General features: G+C 33.5%; 1 protein-coding gene and 1 non-coding gene across 5 annotated transcripts in view; one reads left to right on the top strand and one right to left on the bottom strand.

Annotated features, from left to right (window-relative positions):
* Positions 1-17603, top strand: part of LOC105293312 (spermatogenesis- and oogenesis-specific basic helix-loop-helix-containing protein 2-like) — a 106741-nt gene that overhangs the window by 18373 nt on the left and 70765 nt on the right. Inside the window, exon 2 of one of the 4 annotated variants that reach the window (XM_023531591.1) lies at positions 10629-10705. The exons of the other annotated variants lie outside the window; for them this stretch is intronic. The gene's annotated coding sequence lies outside the window, so the exon portion shown is untranslated. The remainder of the gene's footprint in view (positions 1-10628; positions 10706-17603) is intronic. 4 annotated transcript variants of the gene reach the window in all.
* LOC111740996 lies at positions 7883-7989 on the bottom strand. The gene has a single exon (XR_002780825.1). It is a non-coding gene; the product is annotated as a U6 spliceosomal RNA (small nuclear RNA).

Here is a 17603-nt window from a genome sequence, read left to right as displayed (position 1 = left end):
GATCATAGTTCAATCAGGTCATCTTTAATTTAAAAATAATTTGTATCCCAGTAGTTTATTTGTAAGCTAATTTCTTTTAGCTTATAAAAGCTGAAAGTATTATGCTGCACTTTCCCATTGAAACAATATTAAAACGTATTAGATTCTCTTCTACATCTAGAAAAATGTATTTAAGAAATGATCTAATGTAACTGTATTACTATGGTTGGCTGCTCTTAGACTCCTCAGAGCAAAGGTCCATACAGGAAAATTTTGAACTACTTCCATCGCTCTCTGGTTATTCCTTTAAAGGTTCTTCATAGTCGAGCAGCAGTTTATTTCACAAGTTAAATTTCCTTAAAGTAACTCAGTTTAGTCCCGTACATTTGTTGGGATTTCATTGATTTTCTTCTGGAACAAATTTGCATTTGGGGGAGGAAGACTGAAAGCCATTTATGACACCAGTGTATAATTTTCAAAGATAAATAATGCCTGCCTAAAACATAACACCTGATTATGTTTTAACAGTGATGTTAATCAAATATGATAGTGGAGAATCGTCATTCCCAAGGGATTTGCTGTAGCACTGGTGTTATTTTTAGAGACCAGAACTTGATCTGTTTTAGCTGATCCACTTATCCCATTGATACAATTTTTAAAATTCTAATGAGTATTAACAAGTATCTAAGAGAAAATAAGTAAAGTTTTTAGAGAATTAGCTGTTGCAGGAGAAGGATACGAGCTCTAAAATATCTTGGAGTTTTGCTTTGTGGAGATTTCAATCAAATGCTTCCATTTTTCTTTGAATATTTCTTTTAATAAATTCAGTGGCCTAGATCAAGAAGAGTTGTGTAAAATTCCCTTGGAGATTTTTTATTTAATGTGTAAGAACATGAGAAATAATTTGAGTTGTTAAAGTGATCTGTTATTAGTGTGGAGATTAAAATTTTAAACCAAATTGGTGCAATTTGGTTTATTGCTCTGGCACCTGGCCAATCCTCCTCTTCTCTACTCAGCTTCAGCTGTGATGAGGGGATATCTGGATCGAGGTCTTAGTTTCCAGAACTGTCCCACTCTGCAATATTCTTACAATTTCCCTGGTTATCAACCTTATCGCCTGTTTTACCACTCTACTTTTGTTACTGTGGTAGTGATCATATGAATATACAAAGAATAATCTCAGATCGACCACTTATTGTGTGTCTTTGGACCAGTTATTTAACCTCTATCAGATGCTATTTTCTCAACAGTAAAATGGAAGTAAATATATTAGCCATCTCTATGGCTGTAATCGCAATTAAATGAAATACAGCAGTCTACAGAAAACACTTAGCATGTACATGGCATATTGTTAGGGTTCCATAAATATTGTAATTTTTACTATCCCTATTACTATTACTCGAGAGGTGCATGTTAAAGAATTTTAAAATTACAGAATATTTTGGGTTGGAGACATTTGCCATTGAAGAAGCTGATGGTCGTTTACGGTTGCTTAGAATGTGGGTGCATGTAAAAATGTACTGTTTATGCTTTCAGAAATCCTTAAATACAGTACTTAAACAGCTGGAAGAAAAAAAGAGTCTTGAAAATCAAGTGAAATCCTATACTCTGAGATTGAAACGAGTGTCAAAATTTTGTTTTTATTTTACACTACCATGCTTTTTTAGCATGTTATCTAGAAACCTACTATACAATTATCATAAAATACCTACAAAACTATTTCCTACACTATATTTTAATAAAACAGCATAGAGACATTAGCACTAGCCCTGCTAGTATTACAAATCTTTTCTGATGTTGGGTTTGTAGTTTGGTATCTTTCACGTAGGCTTGCCGCAAGGCCAACCATGAGTGCTGTGCATATCTAGCTGAAATGTCTCAGGTAACTTGTTTTTTGTACTTACAAATTCTAAGAATTTCCTCTTACTGTAAGTTATGGTTTTATTTTCCTATGTTTTGATTGGTTTGATCTGGTAGAGAAACAAATATTAAAATTATGAGAGAAAAGGTACTGAGTTTCTAAATGTGGAGGGTGAAAAGGAAAACATATAACTTATATAAAAAGGTAAAAGGGAGACAAAAGTTTCCAAATTAAGAGAATATTTTGCATATTTTCTGTCTTAGTTATTCTTTTAGTTTAATCTGTAATTGCTAGAATTCAAATAGTTCCCTCTGCTATCATGCAATTCAAGGCATTTTACTTCATAATTATGCATGGCAAGGCCTAGGATAGATACAGAATTACTATTGCTAGAAAGGGTGTTATTACAAATGACAGGACAGAAAACTGGTCAGTGATTAAAAGATGTCACACATATATTTTCTAGTTTTTCATTTGCCTTTCAGTTTTACTTATAATGTTGGTATTACAGAGTTTTTGTTCTGATGTTGTCAGAGTTATGTTTTATTTATTGTTTCTGATGTCATGTTTAAAAGATTTGTCTTCATCTCAATGTTTCATAACATTAATTACTTTTTTTAGTATTTATATGGCTTAATATTTGACATTTGAAAACTTAAACTTTGTTAACTTTATTTTGGAATATGCTTTCAGAGTAGGATATGGGTTCAGTTTCCAATGTGCATTACCCAAATGGAAGTGTTCAAAGAGCAGTTGACTATATGAATCTCAGGAAAAGAAGATAAAGATTGGAGATAGAGACTTGGAAATTATTAGTATGTAGATAATAAATGAAGCGTTGTGAATGGATGATATGCAACAGGGAGAACACATGGGAGAAAAGAAAGATAGTCTAGAATATAGCTCTGAAGAGTTTCAGCAGTGATAGTCAAGGGAAGAGGAGCCCAAAACAGGGTTGGAGTCTTCCGGACATAACTAGGGGAGGCAAGGAGGTAGAGGAGAGGTAGTTGAGGGCCGAGTGTGACAAAGAGGTAGTCTGCTAATCACTGATCTGGAGACTCCAGAGGATCAAGGAAAGGACTGAGAGAAAGGGAGTTAGGATTGGGGATTGCAGCAAACAAGGGGATGTAGAGAGTAATTTGAGAATGGACATCAGGGCAATAATGAAAAAGGGAGGTTTGGATTTCTAGTGCTGACTGAGGTAAGCAGAAAATTAAGACAAAACAGGAACACTCCTTCGAGTCTCTTACCCATAAAATGGACAATCAGTTCAAACTTTATGGTCCTGGATACTTGATTGGAAGCCCTGCTCCCTCCTGCAGCACAGACACCCTTATGCCTGTCCTCAGACTGTGGTCTGCACTTGGAATATATTGATTCTCATACAAGCCAATTTTGTTTCCTTCAAGGTCTAGCATAAATGCTACCTCCTTTATGAAGCCATGATATGATGAAAGCCAACAGACTGTGGAGCCGATGCAAATCTGGATTTGAATCCCAGTTTTGTACTTACTGCAGCATGGCCTTTTTGGGCCTTAATTTTATTCATCATCTGTAGAAGGGAAATACCAGTAGTATCTTGCAGGGAATTGTGAGTGTCAGAGATCTAATGTGTTAAGGTGTTGGGTGAAATGGCTGGCATGTAATAGGTTCTAAATTCCAGCAAATGGTGAATATTATTTTCCTGTTTTTTTTTTCTTCATCCCCCTACCCTCTCTCTCTGTTACAGGGGCCTCAGAATATCTACTTGCCTTAGACTACTTTCTTTACCCTTGTTTATCTGAAAAACTCATTTAGGAGGTCTAGTTTCTACTTCTAAACAGGATCATTGGACATATAATCAAAGCCTATTATATTTTATTTTTTATTTTTCAATTAGAGTTGAAATTCAATATTATTTTATATTAGTTTAAGGTGTACAGCATAGTGGTTAGACATTTATAAAATAATGAAATGATCTCTCCAATTAGTCAAGTACTCGCCTGGAACTATACATAATTATTACAATATTGACTATATTCCTTATTCTGTACTTCACATCCCCATGACTATTTTGTAACTCCCAATTTGTACTTTTTAGTTCTTCACCTTTTTCACCTAGCCCCCAACCCCTCCTCCCATCTGGCAATCACCAGTTTGTTCTCTGCATCTATGAGTCTGTTTCCATTTTGTTTGTTCATTTATTTTGTTCTCTAGATTCCACGTATAAGTGAAATCACACAGCATTTGTCTTTCTCTGTCTGACTTATTTCACTTAGCATAATAACCTCTATGTCCATTCATGTTGTTGCAAATGGTAAGATTTCATTTTTTATGGCTCAGTAATATTCCATTGAATATATGTACCACATCTTCTATATCCAAATGTCTATTAATGGGCACTTAGATTGCTTCCATATCTTGGCTATTGTAAATAGTGCTGCAGTGAACATAGGGATGCATTTATCTTTTCGAATTAGTGTTTTGGTTTTCTTTGGATAAATACTCAAACATGAAATTGCTGGGTAATAAGGTAGTTCTATTTTTAATTTTTTTTAAAAAAAACCTCCAAACTGTTTTCCATAGTGGCTGCATCAATTTACAATGCTCAAGGGTTCCCTTTGCTCCACATCCTTGCCAACACTTGTCGTTTGTTGATTTATTGATGACAGCCATTGTGAAAGGCATGAGGTAATATCTCATTGTGGTTTTGATTTGCATTTCTCTGATGAATAGTGATGTTGAGCATATTTTCATATGTCTATTGGCCATCTGCATGTCCTCTTTGGAGAGATGTTTATTCAGGTCCTTTGCTCATTTTTTAGTAGGATTATTAGATGTTTTAATATTAAGTTATGTGAGTTCTTTATAAATTTTGGATATTGGTTCCTTATCAGATGTACCATTGATGAATGTCTTCTTTCATTCAGTAGGGTTGTTTTTTAGTTTTGTCGATAGTTTCCTTTGCTATGCAAAAACTTTTTTGTTCAATGTAGTTTCATTTGTTGATTTTTCATCAGGAAAAAATATTACTAAGAGCAATGTCAGAGTTTACTGCCTATGTTTTCTTCTAGGATTTTTATGGTTTCAGGTCTTACATTTAAGTCTTTAATCTATTTTGAGTTTATTCTTGTATATGGTGTAAGAAGGTGGTCAGTTCCCCCCCCTTTTTTTTTTGCATTTACTTCTCAGATTTTCCCAACTCCATTTATTAAATAGACTCTTTGCCTCATTATATATTCTTGCCTCATTTATCATAGATTAAATACCCATATAGATGTAGATTTATTTCTAGGCTCTCTATTCTGTTCCATTGATCTATGTGTCTGTTTCTATGCCAATACTATGCTGTTTTGATTACTATAGACTTGAGGTATAGTTTGATATCGGAAGATTGCGATGGCTATTCAGGGTCTCTTATGGTTCCATATAAATTTTAGGATTATTTGTTCTAGTTCTATGAAAAATGACATTGGTGTTTTAATAGGGATTGCATTGACTCTATAGATTGCTTTGGATAGTATGGACATTTTAACGATGTTAATTCTTCCTTCCATTAAGTACAGTATATGTTTCCATTTATTTGTATCCTCTTCAATTTCTTTCTTCAATGACATAATTTCCTGAGTACAGGTCCTTAACATTTTTGGTTAAGTTTATTCCTAGGTATTTTATTGTTTTTGATGCAATTGTAAATGGGATTGTTTTCTTAATTTCTCATTTTGATAGTTCATTATTAGTGAATAGAAATGCAACTGACTTCTGAATATTAATTTTGTATCCTATTACTTTACTGAATTTATTTATCAGATCTAACAGTTTTTTGGTGGAATCTTTAGGGTTCTCTGCAAATAATGACAGTTTTACTTCTGCCTTTCCAATTTGGATACATTTTATTTCTTTTTCTTGTCTGAGGCTAGAACTTCCAATGCTATATTGAATAAAAGTGGTGAAAGTAGACATTATTGTCTCATTTCTGATCTTAAGGAAAATGCTTTTAGCTTTTCCCCATTGAGTATGATGTTAGCCATGGGTTTCTTATATATGGCCTTTATTATGTTATGTTCCCTCTAGTCTCACTTTGTTGGGAGTTTTTATCACAAATGGATGCTAGATTTTGTCAAATATTTTTTCTATTGATACGATCATATGATTTTTATCCTTCAATTTGTTAATGTGGTATATCACATTAATTGCTTTATGGATATAGAACCTACTTTGCATCCCAGGAATAAATCCACTTGATCATGGTGTATTATCTTTCTAATGTGTTGCTGAATTCAGTTTGCTAATATTTTGTTGAGGATTTTTATATCTATGTCCATCAAAGATGTCAGTATATAATTTTCTTCTTTTCTAACGTCTTTGTTTTTCCAAGCAGGGTAATGAAGGCCTCATAGAATGTGCTTGGGAGCCTTCTTTCCTATTGAATTTTTTTGAAATAGTTTGAGAAGAATAGGTATCAATTCTTCTTTGAATGTTTGGTAAAATTTACCATTTGGTCCAGGAATTTTTGAGGGGAAGGGGAATTTTTTGATTATTGATTTGATTTCATTAGTAGTAATTAGTTGGTTCGGATTTTCCGTTTCTTCTTGACTCAGTCTTGGGAGATTATAAGTTTCTAGAATGTATCCATTTCTTCCATATTGTCCAATTTGTTGACATATAATTGCTCATAGTATTTTCTTACAATCCTTTGTATTTCTGTGGAGTCAGTTGTTACTTCCCTTCTTTCATTTCTGATTTTATTTATTTGGGTCCTCTCTCTTTTTTTCTTGATGAGTCTGGCTATAGGTTTATCAATTTTGTTTATCCTTTCAAAGAACCAGTTCTTGATTTCATTGATCCTTTGTTTTGATTTTTTTTAGACTCTATTTTGTTTATTTCTGCTCTATTTTTATTATTTCTTTCCTTCTACTCACTTTGGGCTTTGTTTGCTCTTTTATTCCAAGTCCTTTAGTTGTGAGGTTAGACTGTTTATTTGAGTTTTTTTGTTGTAGTTTATTGAGGTAGGCCTGTATTGCTATGAATTCTGCTCTGAGTACTGCTTTTGCTGTATCCCACAGATTTTGATTCATTGTGTCTTCATTTTCATTTGTCTCAAGGTATCTTTTGATATTGTTCTTGATCTCATTGTTAACTCATTCATTGTTTAGTAGCAGGTTATTTAGCTCCATGTGTTTGTATATTTTTCAGTTTGTTTCTTGTAATTGATTTCTAGTTTTATATCATGTGGTCATATGATTTCAATCTTCTTAAATTTACTGAGACTTGTTTTGTGGCCTAAGATGTTTATCTCGGGAAATGTTCCATGAGCATTTGAGAAGAATGTATATTCTGTTGCTTTGAAATGAAACACTCTAAAAATGTTAATTAAATTCATCTGTCTAGTATATCATTTAAGGCCACTGTGATTTTCTGTCTGGAAGATCTGTCTATTGGTGTCAGTGGGGTGTTAAAGTTCCCTCATTTGACTTCATTACTGTCAATCTCTCCCTTTATATCTGTCAATATTTGCTTTATATATTTAGGTGCTCCTAGATTGGGTGTATAAACGTTTACCAGGGTTATATCCTCTTGTTGGATTGATATCTTTATCATTATGCAATGCCCTTCTTTGTCCCTTATTGTAGCCTTTGTTTTGAAGTCTGTTTTGACTGATATAAGTATTGCTACCACAACTGTTTTAAATTCCACTTACATGAAATAGGTTTTTTCATTCCTTTACTTTCAGTCTGTGTGTGTCTTTCAATCTGAGTTGGGTCTCTTTTAGACAGCATGTGTATGGGTCTTGTTTTCTTATAGTTATTACCAACCATTTTATTATTCATATTTATGTTATTTTTTTCTTTCTCTTCTTCTTAAAGAAGTCCCTTCAACCTTTTTTTTGTAATACTGGCTTGGGAGTGGTCTATTCCTTTAGCTTTTTCCTGTCTGGAAAGCTCTTTATCTCACTATCAGTTTTAGTTGACAGTCTTGCTGAGTAGAATAGTCTTGTTGTAGATCCTTGCTTTTCAACACATTGACTATTTTGTGCCCTTCTCTTCTGGCCTGCAAAGTTTAAAAAATATGAAACGTTTCACAAATTTTTGTGTCATCTTTGCAAAGGGGCCATGCTGATCTTCTCTGTATCATTCCAATCTTAGTATATGTGCTGCTGAAACAAGCACAAAGCCTATTTTAACAGCTTTCCAGGAAGACGTTAATCCTGTTCCCCAGTATAAGTGTTAATAAGGATTTTCACTCTAGAGTGAATTGTTAATCTTTATAGTCAAAGATGGTTCTGACCGTGTGGATACTCTGGTGACTGGAAAGGTCAATGGAAAATTTGCAGTTCTTTCCATGCTGAATATATAAATAATTGATTCTTTAGTAGATAATGAGCTATTTGCTGAGTCTGTTGTTTATACTTATGCTTTATTCACTCTTTTGATTGAAATTGAGTATCCACATCTCAGGATTCATTTAATTTACACAGTGTGTATACAGCATGACATTGCTTTTTAAGAATATACAGGTACACTGCATTACTTAAAAGTCAGGCAGAAAGACTGAGTAGAAATTGCTGCAACACATAATAAACTTAACCCATAAGCAGAATTGTAGCGATGAATCCGAGAGGTTGGTGAATATAATGCTTTGGATTGCAGATATAAGGAGGCTGGAGCCATTCTGTGTAATTGTTAGGCAATTGCAACTGTTAGAATTGTTAAAGCATCATATGCTGCTCCTTATTCTCCTTTGAAACTACCTTAAAACCCTGGTCTTAGTTTTATCCTCTGACGAACACAAAACAGTTCTACATTCCTCCATGACGGCTTTTCAACGATTTGAAAACAACCTAGTTTGCCCATAGTTTCCTTTTATTTCGAGCTAAAATTAGCCGTTCCTCATAACATGGGTTCCAGACTATCCAGCTATTTCCATTGCCTTGTTGGACAACTCCTTTTATAATTGTTCATTTGAGAATAGAGCTCTCCAAGTTTAAATCTAGACTTGAGATATAATCTCAACAGCAAAGTCTTGTCTCCACCATACTCATTTTTTTCTGCTCTGCTGCCCAAGCAATCATTCTGAAATACAGATAGTCTGGTATTGTTCCTCATTTAAAACCTTCAGTGTCTGCATTATCCAACAGCAGAGCTGCTTGGTGTGCTCTGTCTGTTCTCTCTGTTAGGCAGTGCCTGCCTTTCCAGCTGTGTCTCTATCGTGCTGCTTTATACCTTTAGGCCTTGCTGTTCCTTCTGCCTGGGATGTCCTTTCTCTTTTTCTTATTGGCTGCTCCTTGGCATAGGACCCCCACAGTCTGAATTAGTTGCCTCTGCTCTATGCTTACAAAGCAGCTGTGAAAACCTCTGCCAAGGCAGTGAATGCTACAGACTAATGATTTTGCTGTATCTATGACAGATTGTAAGAGCCATGACTTGTCTTTGTACCTCAGTGCCCAATCTAGTGGTAGCAGATGTTCAGTAACATTTGTTGAGTGAATAAATGAGTGAATTCCACTTCCGGTCCAAAGTCCCCAGAGTTGTCACACTTAGCAAATGACCTAACTTCTTCACAAAGAGAAGAGAATTCATCAGGTGTGAAATCCAGTTGCCTTCTCTTTTGCCTTCAAATACATTTTGGTCCACTTTCTAAAAATACATTTTTATCATGTCTTTATTAACTATTCCTGTTCCTCCTCCTGTCTTAAAGAAAGAGATCTCGAACTTTTTCCCAAGTCCATCTGCTGCCTCTAGGACTTACTTAATTATTATTTTCTCTTATATTTTTAATCTCTCTTCCATTGCTGGTGACTTGTCCTTTGTAACATGGTCATCTATCTCACCAAATAGAACAAAAAACTTTTATTTTACCCTGACTACTAAAAGCTACTCATAAAACTGCTGCCTTAGCTATCTTTTCCTCAGCCAAAGTTCATGAGGTAGTAGATGTACTTGCTGCCTTGTTTTTCACTCCTTGACCTTTTTTCAGCTCCCTTCTGACCCCACCATTGGGCTCTGACACAGTTTATCTCTTAATAGGAAAATACAATGACTCTTTTTCAAGCCTCCTGGTAGTAGTCATCTCTGAGGCATTTCATAGTGCTCACTATGCTTGCTTTTTAAAATATTCTCCCTTCTTAACTTCCATGACAGTATTTTTTTTCCTGGCTTTTCCTATTGTTCCTGTTATTTAAATTATGGCCCTGTTGATCATTAGTGACTCTTCTAGCCCTTAAAAGTTGCTTTCTCAAGTTCATATCATCAACTCTCCTAATTCTCTGTGTGTTCTTAACAAATGGTCTCGTTTATTCATGACTTCAATTGCCATCTCTAAGGTAATTAGTCTCAATTGTTCCTGAACTGCAGATTATATTGATGCCACCCATCAGAAGTCTTCACTTTTGTGTTCTGAAGGTATTTCAAAATAGATAAAAATGAAAATATGATCTTGTCTTTTTTCAGCAAACCCACAGCTTCTATTGTCTTATCTACCTCAATGATAGAGTGCATGTATTAATTATAGTTAGCGTCTATTACAAAAAGTTTTAATGATCTATAGCACATAGATGATGTGACTTTCATAGTTTCTTCTATGTTTATCTTAAAAATCATGTGGACTGTGGAGTTGAGATAGAGGGGTTTCCATAATCTTTAGAAGCTCTATGACCTGGAGAAGGCGAGAATTTTCCATTATCTTTTAGCTTCTCTTATCCATTCTGCTAAAGGACTTGCTTATGAAAGAGTTGAATATTGACTGTTCCTCTTATCTCTGAAATCAATTTTGAAATAAGAGAATAAATGATCAATTGTTTATATTTTAGGTCTCTGTCTCACATGAACTTTCTAAAAGGCAACAGATGGATCAGCCTCCTAAACTGAAAGATAATCTAGTGAAAACGTAAGTCTAACTATATCTTTCCATTCTAATTAATTATATTTGCCTGCAGATGAGACTGTCAAAACAGGTGTCCATTATATTTTGGAAGCTCAACTTCTAGCTTTTATAACAACAATACAGCAGATGGTGAGAGAACTTAAAGAAGTTCATGCTCTCCTTTCACTATTTATATACATTTTTGTACATTCTGGAAACATTTCGTGTTCTTATTTTCTAAGCGAAAATAATACTGTGCCTAAGGAGGGCTTAAAACTACACCATTAGCAGCAATATAAGCACAATTAAATTATCAGTCTTAATTACTTTAGTGAGCAAATGTGGACACTGAAATAAATGTAGAGACAGTGCAGTTTAAACTATGTTTTTCTATGTAAACAAAAACAATTTAGGATAAATAAAGAACAGAAGAATGTTTTATTGGTTTACGAGGTTATATCTCACATAATTTTTTTCTGGTGCTGTACAAGTACAGAAGAGTTAGGCAATCTTTGTCTTGTATGATCTTATCCCATTAGGGGAATATGTTCGTATATAAATTAACAATATAAGAAAAGCAAACCGAAATATAACTTAGCTATGTAAATCAGAATCCTTTCCAAATACATGTCCTCAAGATGTAAGCCATACAGCAAGTTTCTCTGGTGGAGGTTCATAGGATAGCAACGTTTGTCCAATATTTAGCTAGGTAAATATAAATGTGTTCTTCCTTGAGTAATCACAAGTACTTTAAATTATAACTCATTATCTTTGGACATTTTCATTAATGGAAATACAATGTAGTTAAAATATTAAAGTGAATTCTGAAAGAGGACTTCCCTTTGAAACTATGACACCTGTGTGTTGGGGGCCTTGAGGCCACTCCCATGTTCAGTGACACGCTAGAACAATTCACAGGGCTCAGCGTATGTTTGTGCACATAGCTAAGATTTATTATAGCCAAAGGACACAAAGCAAAATCACCAAAAGAAAAAGGTATGTGGGATGAAGTTTGTTGGAAACTAGGAACAAGCTTCTGAAAGTCCCCAGTGGAGTCGGGTAGAACACGCCTAATTTCTCCAGCAATGACTTGTGACAACATGTGTGACAACATGTGAAGTTTTGTCTTTCAGGGAAACTCACTACATATTTAGTCCCCAACTGTTTTATTGGGGACTGTTCATGTACATATCAAAATTCCAGACTCCCAAAAGGAAATCAGATGTTCACATAAACCATACTGTTTGTACAGTTGAGGTACATCAAGTCACTCTTCATTTATAAATTTTATGTCAGGATAGGCAACTGTTTACCACTAAGTTCCCAGACACCAGCAAAGGACCAAGCTTGTGAACAGTCATTTCTAAAGATAGCAGTTTCGGGGCACCATGTTAGCTCTTTCTGCACAATCACTCTAAATATTTATTTTTTATTTTTTATATTTATCTTCCAGTTGAAATTTATTTTAAAAAGATAACACCTCTTATTCAAATTTGCTTAAATGGCAAAGGGAGAAATTTTTGTAAATAAAAATAAAAGTTCAGTCTAATCATATATTAACACACATACACATTTATATTATGAGACTATAGGTCCCTGAGGCAGTTTGATTTTTCCATTGAATACTGTCGTAGGTTTGCAGGTTGGATCTCTCAGGGAGTAGACTCTGAAATGAAAATCCACGTGCAGGAAGTTTACTAGTGAGCATTCTTAGAATCAGCACTTCCACGGGAGGAAAGGAAACAGGTTTGGGCAGAGGGAATAGGGCTATTGCGCATCTGCAGTCCCATGTACCAAGCTGATTCATCAGTGAACTAATCACGAGCTTTTTTTCCCAATGATTGGGATGACTTAGACCCTTATATTTGAGAGTATGAGCCCTGTTTGCCATTTCCTTTCTAGACTGTGCCTAAGGTACTTGTCCACACACTGTCAAAATTGGGCAAGATAGTGATGAAGGACACTCGAGTGATCATCTCAGGCCAAACTCATGCCTCCTTGCCCCCTTATGTAGCAGCGGCTGTACATCATCTCGATGATCAGTTTGTCTGTGAGGCTCTCCATGCCATAGATCTGCACTGAACTTGAGGTGCTGGTGCATCAGAGATGGAAGACATGGCCTGGGATACCTGCTCAGTAAGCTTGTTCATCCCCTCTGCCACTACTCACCATTTATCTTAGATGTATCCCTTCCATCTTTGATAAAACCTAATGTTGAATACAGAGCCTGACATAAATAGGTGTTTAATAATTTTTCAATGAATGCATGAGTGAATGAATGGTCCCACAAAAGGACAAAAACCCCTTCACGTTCTGGAAATATTAACAACCCAAATAAATTGTATAATAGAAACATTTCTATATATCTCTAACCTTCCAAATTAGGTACATATAATTGGTACTAGCTTAAAATATTGCCAACTGACCAACTCCAGAATTTAATATTCTTTAGTATATTTCTTTAGTTGATGAATCAAATTTTAGTTTTAAAATCAAGTTTTTGTGTTAGACACCTCACAGAAGAGGATATCCAAATGACCGATGGACAGATGAAAAGGTACTCAACACCATTACTTATTCAGCAGAATGCCAATTAAAATTATGAGATATCACCACAAATTTTAAAGATTGATGATTCTGAGTGTTGTTAAAGATATAGAGGAATAGAGAACTCTCATACACTGCTGGTAAAAGTATAAATTTATTCAACCACTTCAGAGACTGTTTAGTATTACTTTCTACATTTGGCTGATCATACCATTTCTCCATGACCCAATAATTCTACTCCTAGTTATATACCTAACAGAATGGTGCATGCATTTATACCAAAAGATCTTTATAAGAATGTTCACAGCAGCTTTATTCCTAACAGCCCCCAAACAGCCTTGAAAACAACTCAAATGTCTAGCAATAGTAGAACGGACAAATTTTTTGAAGTTTATGTTTAGCAACAAAAACAAATTTTTGTATATATTTTTAATATGCAACAATAAAAAGACCATAGCTCACATAACATTATGGATAATTATCAGTGTTGGATGAAAAAGGCCAAAAATAACAGAATACATACAATATGATTCTATTCATATAATGTTGAAAGATGGGCAAAACTAAACCGTGGCATCAGAAGACAAGACAGTTATTACCAATGGGAAGGAGAAAAGGAATAATAATTAAGAGAGCCACAAGGAGTTCTTCCAGTGTGATGGCAATATTCTGTTTATTGAACTGGGTAGTGGTTACATGAGTATTTGCTTTATTATAATTCATGGAGCTGTACATTTATGTTTTGTGTACTCTTCTATATGTATTATACCTAAAACAACGTTTTCAAAATCTAGTGGCTTTTAATGTTTGCTTTGGTTTGTATTCCTACATATGCTAATGTTAAAATATTGACGTAATGTTTTTTTTAATATTCAGAATAAATCAAAGCTTTAGAAAATACTCACTTGACTGTGAAATTCTATTTTAAAAGATCTATTAAAAAGAGATAGGGTCTGATTAAATATTAGTTATTATATTCCTACTTTGTGGAACCATGGCCACAAATGAATAAGATATCTGTATTGCTACTGAAAAATATATTCTAGAGACTCTTATGTATACTGATTTGAAAAAGGCTCTTTAAGATAAAGAGTCTCTTTAGGATGAGGTCTGGAAATTATCAAAAGTGTCTGGACAAGTTAATAGGTAACCATATTAACTATGACCCACGGCAAGCATTAACTATGAAAAATCATATTCCTGCAAGCAAGGATTTCAAAAGCTGATACTATAAGCAGTGGTTCCTAAAAACAGAAAACTGTAAAATGCAGCCTCATTTTTTTTTTTTCCTTTCTGTTCATGAAGTGTTTTAGAGTGATTAAAAGCTCCGGTTGAAGAAAATAACAAGGTAATCCTTAGTGCCTGGAATCAAAGGACCTGAGGGGAATAGAGTTTAGGACTCATTATGAGACAGATTGTTCAAGGAAGTTCTTTTTTTGTAAGAAAATTAGCTAGGGTAGAGAAAACACAATGGAAATATCCAACATTAATGGCACAATTCAATAAACTATGATGATATTATGAAATTATAAAAAAAATTACATTCTAAAAAATATATATAACTCAGGAAAATGTTTGCCTAGAGTAGTAAATAAAAATTATAATACAAAATAGTATAGTGGGATTATAGATTACTTATATTTTTTAGTAGAGTCTATATGTTTATTTTTTAAGTTAAATTTATTGGGATGCCATTGGTTATTAAAATTATGTAGATTTCAAGTGTATAATTCAATAATACAGCATCTGTATATTGCATTGTGTGTTTACCACCCAAAGTCAAATCTCCTTTCAATACCATGTATTTGACCCCATTTACCCTTATCTACCTTCCCGCTCCCCACTTCCCTTCTGGAAACCACTGAACTATTGTCTGTCTCTATGAATTTTTGCTTCTCTTGTTTGTTTATTGTTTTCAGTTGTATATATCACATATGAATGAAATCAGATGGTTCTCTTTTAACACAACTCAAAGTACCCAGCTCATAAGAGGTATTCAAAAAATGGAGCTATTTTTATAAGGTTAAAGAACAAGAAAGATTTTAAACAGGTGTAGAAAAAATTTAAATTTGAAAACTTCTTAATTTGGGTCTGAACATATATAGGAAAAGTCAAGGTAATAATTAACAAAATATGTGTGTCTTAATTATTAATGTCTGTCTTTGTAGGGTAGGACTGGGACAGCCAATAAAAAATATGTGTACTTTGTAATCATTTTTACTTTATATTAAAATGGAAAAATGAAGAAAAAGTTCATCTACTAGATAGACCATGGAATCCCTCAAGCCAAAATAACAGTGTACATATTTGTGTAGCTAATACGGTACAAAAAATTTTTTTAAATGGTGAAAAGTAAGGTGGTAAATGAAAGTTTACGATGCTTTGAAGCAGATAGACAAATAAATTTTTTCTTCTGCTACTTATGATTTAATGTGGTTTCATATAAGTAAGTTCCTTCAGATTTAGTTTATTCACCTATACGATGGGGATGGTGAAACTCATACTGAATGGTTAGTACACAAGTTAAAGATTATTAAAAAATCCCTAGTTTAATAAACATTAGTGATTCATCTTCTTCAATGTGTTAGTACTTCGTTGAATATAAAGAATCAGTAAAATAATAAAGAATTATTTGTGGGAAGAGAATAAGACACACGACAATGATTTGAAACTACACGTGACAAATCTATAACACTATTATGCTAACATAATCTTGCAACAGTTTCAGCCACTGTCATTTGTTTAAAAACCACAATACTCAGGAGTGAAAAATGGTTTCCAAACTTTGTTGACCATAGCTGATAGCATGTCTAGACCCAGTATATCCACCTATATCTTTGTATCTAACTGAAACAATTTCTGAAACAATACCTATCTCACTGTGTATGATGCATTCTGATATTTTCTATTCTGTTCTATTTTTTATATTGCCGTTATACTTCACTACATTAATTCACTAATGCATTTCATTCTGCAGTCTGACAAACACTACTCTAAGAGATGCAGTGTTTTAATATTTTATTATATATTTTATCTTTATATTTTTAGAGTGATATACCTCAGCTTGATGATTAGGGTAATCATGTCAGTTAGATCTTCTACAAATGGTTCATATTTAGGAAGCTATTTAAAACTTCTTTAAAGTAAATATAAAAACATTTAATAAAAAATAAATATCTAAAATAAACTCTTAATAAAATATAATATAATTGAATGTTTGTGGTTAATTTCCTATTATACTAGAAGATGAAATTATTCCGAAATGTTGTTATTCAAGTAAAAAAACTTAACGCAGGAATTGGTTTATTTCCAAAGTATTACATTTCAACAATATTTTGAGATATAGTTCCCATACCAAAAAATTTTACCTTTTTAAGAAGTGTACCACTCATTAATTTTTAGCATATTCACAAGGTTGTGCTATCATCATCTTTATATAATTTCAGAATATTCTCATCACCCCAAAAGGAAACCCCATGGCCATTAGCAGTCAGTTCCCTTCCCTGAGCCCTTGGCAATCACTAATCTACTTTCTGTCTCTATGAATTTGTTTGTTCTTGTTATTGCATAGAATGAAAGCAAACAATATGTGGCCTTGTATGTCTCATTTTGTCACTCAGCATAATGAATTCAAGGTTCATCCGTGAGGAGCATGTATCAGTACTTTATTCAAGTTTTTGGATATACCACATTTTGTTTATGCATTAATGAGTCGATGGACATTTGGGTTGTTTACACCTTTTGAGAATTATTAATAATATTTATAATGTATAAATTATAATAAAATTATAATTTATAAATAAATTATAAATAATATTCCTGCACAAGTTTTTGTGCATATGTGTTTTTAGTTCTATTAGATATATGCCTTGGAATGGAATTTCTGGGTTAATTGGTAACTTTAACTTTCTGAGGAACTATCAAACTTTTTTCCAAAGTAGCCGTACCATTTTATATTCCCACAGAAATGTATGAGGGATCCAATTTCTTTACATCCTTGTCAATATTTATTATTGTCTTTTTTTTTTATCCTAGTAGATGTGAAGTGTGGTATCTCATAGTTTTGATTTGCACTTCCCTATGGACTAATGACGTTGAGCATCTTTTTATATATTTGCTAGCCATTTGTATATTTTCTTTGGCGAAATGTGTATTCAAGTTCTTTGCTTGTTTCTTAATTGGGTTTCTTGTCTTATTGTGTTTCAAGAGTTCTTTATATATTCTATTACTAGACCGTATCAGCTAAATGACTTGCAAATATTTTCTTCCATTCTTTGTTATATTTTATTTTCTTTATGATGTCCTTTGAAGCACAAAAGTTTTAATTTTGATGAGGTCCAGTTGATCTTGGCTTCTCAGGTTTTTTTTTTTTTTT

This window comes from Pteropus vampyrus, unplaced genomic scaffold, assembly GCF_000151845.1.
Source record: "Pteropus vampyrus isolate Shadow unplaced genomic scaffold, Pvam_2.0 Scaffold71, whole genome shotgun sequence".
In the NCBI taxonomy this organism is placed as follows: domain Eukaryota; kingdom Metazoa; phylum Chordata; class Mammalia; order Chiroptera; family Pteropodidae; genus Pteropus; species Pteropus vampyrus.
Note: the sequence above shows the minus strand (reverse complement) of the source record. Positions and strands in the feature narration are given on the sequence as shown.